We start from the raw sequence: 10487 nt of genomic DNA on the forward strand, positions 1-10487 counted from the left end.
ATTAGCATAATACAATCATGATCCATGATGACCCCGTCAAACATGACATACATACATCCATACATGTATACATATATAGACATTAGCACAATCATGATCACAACATAGTTACCAGATAACATAAGGTTAAAGTTTAAGAGAACTCCCTTTATCCATCCACAACATTGAGAACTACAGTTCCTAACATAGGCAAGGCATCTGACACCTTAAATCCACTTACTCTACGTTTCATGTTACCTTTCTCATGACTGTCTTGCCACCATCCATTACACCATTGGACCCAATCAATCCAACCGACTGTCATACTCTTACCTCCAGCTGCCCTTATACATGCACCAGGTTTCATTTGAGTCATACATAACTTGTTGGATTTCATTCAACTCTACTCGAGCTCCATCAACTTTCCTCTTTCCCAAACCAATTCCCAACACTCTTAAAACATAAAAGGAAAGACTAAGAAACAAACTAAGAGAAAACCATGAAAACCAATAACAATACGACACCACAAACAAAGTGGCATGATCATGCACTAGACGCATTCAAGACCACAGATCAAGTACAACAAATTACAAAATACCAAAAGCACAAGACTAACAACAAGCACCATGACTCAACCCCATGGATTTCCAATGCCTCCAGGGGAAATTCAACATAAGCCTTCTTCAATATTTCATGGCAGTCTCTTTTTCCATGCAATCCCCTGCATCATACTGCCATACACACATAATTGTCAATGTATAAACAAATATAACAATATACTAGCTATCTTACCTTGTTGTGCCAAGCATGTTGCCTTGTAGTTGAACACATATGTGCCATCTCTCAAGGGACTCTAATTCCCTTGACAGATCTAGCTATAACTAGACACCAATTGTTATACCTGTCAAATACATGTCCATGAATATAGCACATGTCCACATAATTTTAGACAAGATTAGGATTAAGAGGACTTCATGTATTCAAAGCATTTATTCGTTTGGAATTGCGGTTTCCAAACATAGCCAAAGGAATTCTCACCCAATTCCTTTCTTTTACCTTTCCCTTGTTGCAATCGATTCTTACTATGTACTGTCACATCACCCATTTGTTAGTTATATAAACAGATCAACTATTGCCTTGTCACATTAATACCAAGCATGTCACTCTGCAATTGCTCACACATGTCGATCACATGTTCCAAAGCTCAAGGCAACATATTTATTAATCTAAAAGTAGCCTTTACCAAGTCTAACAACCATGTCATAATCAAGAATCAACTCACATTCATGAGTCATAATACATAATACTACAATTATAACCTACTTACACTCAAGTACATATCAATTTTCTCAACAGGTATGTATTAGTACAACCATCTTAAAACAAGATCATTTCTTCAAGAAATCTTATAGACACATACTCATGTCATGCAATTAATCAAATGATTCAAACAACAAATAAAAGTCATAATCAAACATTCAAGCACTGAGTAGACAACATAAGTAAACTCATACCTTAATGTATCTTAGGGGAGGTTATCTCGTCTACACAATAAATCTAGATTAGCATGTTATAACTTCACAACATATCAATTCAAACATAAATAAGGTCATGATGTCCATAACAATAACTAGCTAACATGTTCACATCATAAACTCATAAGCAATTGTGACTCATGAATAACAATCACATATGCACAATCAGTCTAGATTAGTACAACACCATATCACAAATATGTCGGCTCATACCTGGATATTGTAACATAACCATCTGCGTAGGCCAATCCAAGTTAACACAATACATATAACAACAAAATATTAAATGAAATAACCTTAATCATCAAGATAACTAACATATAACAACAACAATTTAACATATATCATACTCATCATCAATTTAACTAACATAAACCAACAACAAGTTACTACCATGCATGATTATCCAACACATGTACATATGATCACACTGATTAACTAACATTCTATCATGTATGTAACCATAGCATCAATAGAATGAAAGGCATACACATAATCGTCATGCATATAACAATCCATTAACTAACATACCTGCATGTCAAACATACAATACCTATATGAAAATCTGCTCTTACACCGAAGTCTAGTGCCACAACCTCACTCTGATGATCTGCATCTCCTGCTCTATCTTAGTCAACACATTAGCATCATAACATTCCAATAGCATCATGATGACCTAATTGCAGACAATGACCTCATGATGCATGTCTCACCTACTATACATGCATAACCATAACCATGACAATGCATGCATAACAACACAAACGCATATATAACTGACATGCATTCATGACAAACACATCCCAACAATAACATCATCAACTCCTACATGGCAACACAACTGTGAGAATGATCACCACCATGCACACATAACAGGTACATACACCATAAGCATAAGGACATATATGCAACCGACATGTATGCAAGATAAACACATTTTGCCCATCCAGTCCAAGTGTTGAACCATGCTTTGATATCACTCTGTAACACCGTCCTCCCACAATTACCCAAGCTAACCAATCCACTAGGGTAAACATGTGACGAAAAGTTACTATGATATAATTCAACTCCCTAAGTGCAGTTAATGAAATGGAATCGGTGAACCAACACTTTACAGACCTCCCTTAGGTGCCATAGGACCCCCAGGAGCTAATCCACCACTCCAGGCGCCCAAGCTCTAAGTCAAATTTATTTTTCACTGAAAAACCCCCAATCGCTCCCATGATATGTGCATGCATGCGATTGGGACACTCTAGTCGCTCCCATGATGCCTGCAAGGGAAAGACTACAGTCTTTTTCAACCAATTATGTGCCAGAGACTGCAAGATATAAGCCACTTTTTCAGGGCTAGTCCCCATACCACTACCCAGAAGTTGATGAGACATTCCAAGACAATAAATGACACCAAGACAAATGCTCTAACATAAAAATTGATCAATGATTTGACCTAACCAAGCCTTACCATGACAGACATTTTGTCGAACACATTGTGCACATGTAATCTACATGTCATAACAACAAACCTGAGCATAGGGGTCTCATATTTATATGAGATTCGTAAGGAAGCATTGACACCTTATCACATTAGTTGCATTATCATCTATTAGGTGACATATTCATTGTTCATTCATTTATCAACCAAAACATGATGAGAGCCATACATTATCATTGCCATAAAACATGCTCATAACCAACATATAGCCAACAAAAATAACAAGGATACAACAACCATAAATACCACATATGAACCAATACATTTACACATGAAATACAAAGGAGAAGGAACTTGTATACATGAATGCATAAGCCAACCAGGTTTAGGAATTCCACGTTCCACCCGACCATAGATTGCTTGAGCCAAATCTCTCTTCAGCCAATCACCCTCATGCCATATTCCAAGCATGAATGTGGGATTCAAACCAAAAGAACCAATCGGGGCTTCCCGAGGCTAAACCACATCACCCTCATCGATACAATCAAGCTTTACAATAATCCTCTCCGGATCACTAGGCCAAAACAAGCATGGATGCCACCAAATTTCTCCACCTGCACCGTGAGGAATTTTTCTGTCTCCTAGTCTCTAGGATTTACCGCAACCCACAGTCTGATTCAAGGGTCACTAGGCCATGATCGAGACACCACCCTCTAGGCTTTACCGTATATCCCACCATTCACCAGCAAGGATTCCTAGGCCTGATCAAGGGCAACCACCTTTAGGATTTACAGTGTATCTCGCCATTCACTGGTCGAGGATTCCTTGGCCCACTGAGGTGCACAGTACCTGGCTTTACCGCAACCCACAGTCTGGTTCAGGGGTTACTAGGCCAGTGGCTTTACCGTAATCCACAGTCTGGTTCAGGGATCACTAGGCCATGTGTTTTTCCTTTCAAAGATCCACCTCACTTAGCTTCGAATCCATCCGACACTCCAACTCCACCATAACATGAGAACCCATCACCTCAAGGCTCTCTAGAAATGGCAAGGTAAGGCTAAAGAACACTGCCACACCTGGAAAAACCCATGCCAATGACATTAAGAGAACCAAGGACACACATGCATAATCATGCATGCCACATCTAGTAAGGAAATCACACATGCAAATTGATACCTGCAAGTGAACACATTGTAGTTGCTTGATCCTGCTCTTCCTTGCTTGATCTTTGCTTCCTTTTTTCCTTATTTGCCTTTCTTGATCCAATGCTGAAGTGCTCCAAAAAAACTCTAAGTGTCTAGGAGTGAGAGAGAGAAAGCTCCAAAACTGAACTGACAAAAGTTTGAGTAAAATATTGCCAACTGATCCTCATAAGCCATTTTATCAATATGACCTCTATTTTCTTCATCTTCCATTGTTTTCCTCCTCACATGCAACCTGTGACCTTTCACCTTCCTTTTCTCCTAATTTCTCTTGTTTTCATAAATAATTTGCCCAAAAACGCAATTTTTCTTTCCCAAAACCTTTGCCAATTTCCTTAGCCATAATAACAAAATGAACACCCACACTAGGACGTTTTTGCCCAACATTCAACTTTGAATAAGTGTCCCATAACCTTGGTATTATTTTTATATTTACATGGATTGGTTGTTGCACATATGTTATACTTTGTAGGCAGCACTCTGGAAGAAGTTGTGGATTACAAATATCTCGGAATTGACTTCAACAAAAATATAAGTTGGGATAGTTGTAGAAAGAAAAGAACTTTGGTGGGTTGGAAAGCATTTTATGTTTTTCAAAATAAGTGTAGAGAGGCAGAGTTATGCGCTGGAAAACCACCCAAACTCTTTTTGGGATTTTAATGATTATGGTGATTCTCTACGGTTGTGAATTGTGGGCCAACAGTACATTTGACATGCAGTGGAAACAAATTGAGAAAATTCAAAAGCGCTTGATTACAAACAAATTCCAAATAAAAAATGTAGTTCCTTATGCTATATTGTTAAGTGAAACATGGGTTGCTCCTATTGAAGTAATTGCTATGGTGATAGTCATGAGGTATTTAAAAAAAAAATAACCAAATGTAAGAGGGCAAATGGCCTAAGGTTATTTTTAATGACATATTGTGCAAAAGAAAGAAGACATTGGATGCATAAAAATAACAAATGGTTTAGTAAATGGGGTATTTGCTTGAACAGGTGCCCCACAAACAATAAAGAAATAAAAACTTTTGTTATGGATAAGTTCCACAAGCATACTTGGGCTAAGGAACTAAAGAGAAAGAAAATGTACTATATTTAAGAGTTTAATACCACTCATAACCATCAACAAAAAGCGTACATAGGGGCCAATATTTCTTGGAGAGCCAAAATTCTTATTGCACAGTTAAGAACTAATTCTCATCAAATCTGTGGTGAAACAGAGCGCTGGAAAAGGCCAAAAGAAGTGTGGGAAGAAAGAATATGTATTTTTTACTCTTCAGAAAAGTCGAAATAGAAAAGCATTTCATTTTAGAATGTGAGACCTTCAAAACCAGTAGGGAAAGTTATGTAGATATTCTGGCAGCTAGCTCTTAGGATAATTTATTCAGCGAGGGGTTTGTCGAGACGCTGAGAGTGTTTATTGTGAGGCTTCATGGGAAAAGGGTTGAATACAAGAATCAGATGGCGAAGCAATATGTCCCATAGGCTATCTTTAGCCTCATGGACATTAAAATAATTTATTTCTTTCTCTTTTTTTGAGTGAAAAAATTTGAGGAAACGTTTGCACCTCGAGAGATTTGATCCCTCTCGGAGCTTGATAGATCTGGAATTAAGATGGATCTAGGATGGTTTAGTTATTAATAAATAATATAATTATTAATTTTATATTTTTATATTTAATTTTATTTTTTATGTAATTTCACTAAGTCAAAATGTTTAATTAATAATTATAATTAACCAACCTAGATCCATCTTAACTCTCGATCTACCAAGTGCCAAGAGGGATCAAATATCTTGAGATGTAAACCTCTTCTAGGTTGATTTAATCTCTTTAAATAAGCTATATTCCACATGAATACCATGGGCTAATACCGTAGGTTCTCAATACCATGGGTCATTTTTATTTGTATTATTATTTTATGGTTATTTTTATTTTTATTTTATTTTGACAGAGTGAAAACATTTACATTACATTACATTACATTAATATTTTTATTTATGTTTATGTAATTTGACTTAGTGAAAATGTTAAACATTACATAACAACATCTCTACCATACATGTCACGCCCCTACACCTGCGGTAGTCTTCCAACCGCTTGTTGCAAGGTGCGGCACCACCGAACGCGTTCTTTTCACCAATACTAACATTCGTGGACTACGCCTACTTTCACATTAACATACTTAGCTTCTGTTTCGCAACTAAGTAAAAGCAATTACCCTTTATACTTAATGAAGCCCATACTCATTCATTATCATCATGCAATTAAACCGAGAACAACAATTGCAACAAGTATAAAGGGGAGGGGCAATTCCCCTAATGTGAGTCTGCCCGACAATATATTATATCAGTTTTTCAATAATACAATCATCAAGTATACTTGGCAAAACTCCAAGTCTATACTTAGAATATTTTACAATCAAGGCATAGAACAACCTTTTACAATCATGTGCACCCTTGCACAAAGAGAAGTGCTCACCCGAGCCACTTATCCTCTCTACCAAGTCCTGCACATACAACCCGAACCTCGACACGCTTGCCTACACTTCAACCGGCATAAGAAAACCAAAACTGCACTTGGGTAGAGCGCATGAGCTATGCGCAGCTCCTTCTTTCCCTTGCGCAGATTCTACCCCTTCCTCATGCGCAGAAGTGAATGAGAGTTCGATGATGAACAAATGAGTCTCAAACTCCACTAATATTTATGAAACCTTGCGTAGGTTTCAAGGGGTGTGCAGCCCCATGGTCGACCCCCAAAGTTGCCAACGCACGCCCACAAGTTAACATTCACAAGTCGGCTTGCATTCCTTTTCAACATCGCATATCTATATATATATATATACACGTTAGCTCAACACTTAGTCGCATAAGTATTTTTTCTAACGTCGCATATATCGTCGCATTTCCTCCGCACAAGTGTCGCACCCGTCGCACATTTCCTCCGCTCTCGTGCACGACTCGCCGGTGCCCGTCGCACTTATCTCCCGAAGGCCTTACATCCTCCTCCACCTGAAATCGTTGTCATCCTCGACAACGTATCATCCCGGTAGCCATCCACTAAGATCATCACTCAACTGTGATGTGAACTCCTCTTCGCAAGGCAAACATCCTTGCAACATATGTAGAGACCCTTCTCCATTATGTCTCGGCTTAATGACCAACTGCCACCAAGCTCACCATACCAAGGTATGTACCTCCACGGTATGCTCTCCATAAGATGTCATCTTGATCCATATGTCATCATGTGAACCTCTGTCATGATACTTCAGCATAATGCCAACACATCTCTGTACACTACGCGTCCCCATGTCTGAACTAGTTGGGTAGCTAATCCAACCATCACGCTCAATCCATGAGAGTGAACATCCTCATGCCATCATTAGCTGTTCCTCAAACATCTGCCACATCCTTGACTCCTCAAGAATCCATCTCCATAATCCATGCTCAGGTCCATGGAAACTCCATCCATCCCATCTGCAACATGTCATGATGCTTGATGCCAAGCCATCCCTGCACCATCAGTCATACCTGCTCAAACATGTTTAAGGACTCACTGCCATGAGCAACTAACAATGAGCCCCATCTTCTTCATCCATCTAAGAAGATGTAGAGGGAGTAGAGCCTGAAGGCTCTCCCTCACTAATCAACTCGATCCACCTATCAGGATCCTCAATCTCCATCCTTTGTAGATAAGCAACCCGGTCTTCCTTCTGGACATCCGGCCTCACATATACCTCCTCATCATCATCATCATCCTCCACCAGCTCTAGCCTTCTTGTCAAATCCAAGATGCTATCTGAAAGTGTCTTGATGACCAATGACTGCTCTGCAAGCTTTGTCTCAACATTAGACAACCGCTTGTTCACCTTCTCCTTATCCTCCATTTGCATCACTCCTAATTTACAATCAGGTCTTGTCACACCAATGGTTGGCACACCAATGGGTACATCTTCCCTTCCATCATAAATGTAGAGATTCTTCAAATGTGGAACGATCATAGCATCAAATTGTTTCATGAATTCCATCCCCAATACAGCTTCATAGTCATCAATCCGCACTATAGTGAAGTCCACCTTCCCGGTCCATTAACCAAGTGTAGTGTCCACCCTTTCAGCTATACCAAGAATCTCAATAGGAGGAGAATTCACTGTCTTCATTTGTGCCTTTGCCGGTACAAACTTCAGCCCAATTCTTCTCACAGTATCTTCGCCCATGAAGTTGTGAGAAGCCCCACTATCCACCATAGTGAGCACATCAGCACCTCCAACCTTGATTCGAACATACTCTAACTTGTTCCTTTCAGGATCCCTTCTAGATGCCACCTCCGTAGTAGCAGAAGCACCAAGTATCTGCATCATCCCTACAGAAGCATCTTCATTCTTTCCATCAGACTGTGCAATAGCGGCCACCTTCGGTTTAGAGGGACAATTCTTCACCATGTGTGGTCCTACACATATCCAACAATTCAAAGGTTTCTTCGTCTTCGAACCATCATCCGATTTCGAACCATCATCCTTCTTCTTATCTTTCGGCTTGTCGGACTTCTTTTTCTCATTAGAAGTCTCATCATAATGATCCACCAACCTATCAACCGCAACAAAAGCCTCCTCAAGTGTCCTAATCTTCTGCCTCTTCACCTCATTGCATGCCCAAGGCTTCAACCCAATAATGAAGTTGAATACCTTATCTCTCTCCGCCATGTCGGGAAGTTCCAGAGCTGCACTTGCAAACTCTCGCTAGTATGCTTATAGGCTTCCGGTTTGCTTTATGTACTTAATCTTCGTCTTTGCTTCCCATGTTTCATCCTGAGGACTGAAATGGGTCTGCAAAGCCTTCTTCATGTCATCCCACGAAGTGATGTCATCAGCACTGCCATTGACAATCTGATCCACCCTCCTTCGCCACCACATCTTAGCATCCTTTGTTAAGAACTGAGCAGCCACCTTGACTTGTGTCTCACCATCAGGTAGACTCAACCGTTCCAAGTACTACTCCATGTCCCATAGAAAGTTGCCAAGAGTCTTTGCATTCCTTGTGCCATCATAAGATTCCGGTTCCTTAACCTTCACATGAGGCACTCCTCCACCTGAGTTATGCCTCACGGCCTTCTTCAACACCGCGATCTCATCCTTGGCTTCATCAAGAGATTTGTTCACCTTGTCAAGAGATTCCTTCAAGTTCACGATCTCTGCAAGACCCTGATCCCTTGCTTCTTCAACCTCCTTGACCCTTATCTCGAGTTTTGTACACATAAGATCAATGTACTCATGCTGCGTTCGGAGCTCATCAAGTTCTTCCCTTAGCTTCGAGCTAGCCTCTTGCTCCTTAGTGAGCAAGTCCTCCCTCGTTTCCTAAGAAGACTCCATGGCTTCCATCCTCTGCAGTATTCTTTCCATAAGTGATAAAGTCCCGGCTTCATGGCTAGACCCAACTTGAGACCCGGCTGCCATCTCTAACAGCTTCTTCTTCCTTTGCGATCTAGTCTCCACCATCCAACAGCTTCACCGAACCGAAGCTCTGATAAGCTCTTCACCGAGCTTTGATACCAACTGTCACGCCCCTACACCTGCGGTAGTCTTCCAACCGCTTGTAGCAAGGTGCGGCACCACCGAACGCGTTCTTTTCACCAATACTAACATTCGTGGACTACACCTACTTTCACATTAACATACTTAGCTTGTGTTTCGCAACTAAGTAAAAGCAATTATCCTTTATACTTAATGAAGCCCATACTCATTCATTATCATCATGCAATTAAACCGAGAACAACAATTGCAACAAGTATAAAGGGGAGGGGCAACTCCCTGTAATATGAGTCTGCCCGACAATATATTATATCAGTTTTTCAATAATACAATCATCAAGTATACTTGGTAAAACTCCAAGTCTATACTTAGAATATTTTACAATCAAGGCATAGAACAACCTTTTACAATCATGTGCACCCTTGCACAAAGAGAAGTGCTCACCCGAGCCACTTATCCTCTCTACCAAGTCCTGCACATACAACCCGAACCTCGGCATGCTTGCCTACACTTCAACCGGCATAAGAAAACCAAAACTGCACTTGGGTAGAGCGCATGAGCTATGCGCAGCTCCTTCTCTCCCTTGCACAGATTCTACCCCTTCCTCATGCGCAGAAGTGAATGAGAGTTCGATGATGAACAAATGAGTCTCAAACTCCACTAATATATATGAAATCTTGCGTAGGTTTCAAGGGGTGTGCAGCCCCATGGCCGACCCCCAAAGTTGCCAACGCACGCCCACAAGTTAACATTCACAAGTCGGCTTGCATTCCTTTTCAACATCGCATATATATATATATGTGTGTGTGTGTGT

Source organism: Pinus tabuliformis, chromosome J, assembly GCF_031772625.1.
Source record: "Pinus tabuliformis cultivar Carrire ecotype Pingquan chromosome J, CPIR1, whole genome shotgun sequence".
Classification (NCBI taxonomy): domain Eukaryota; kingdom Viridiplantae; phylum Streptophyta; class Pinopsida; order Pinales; family Pinaceae; genus Pinus; species Pinus tabuliformis.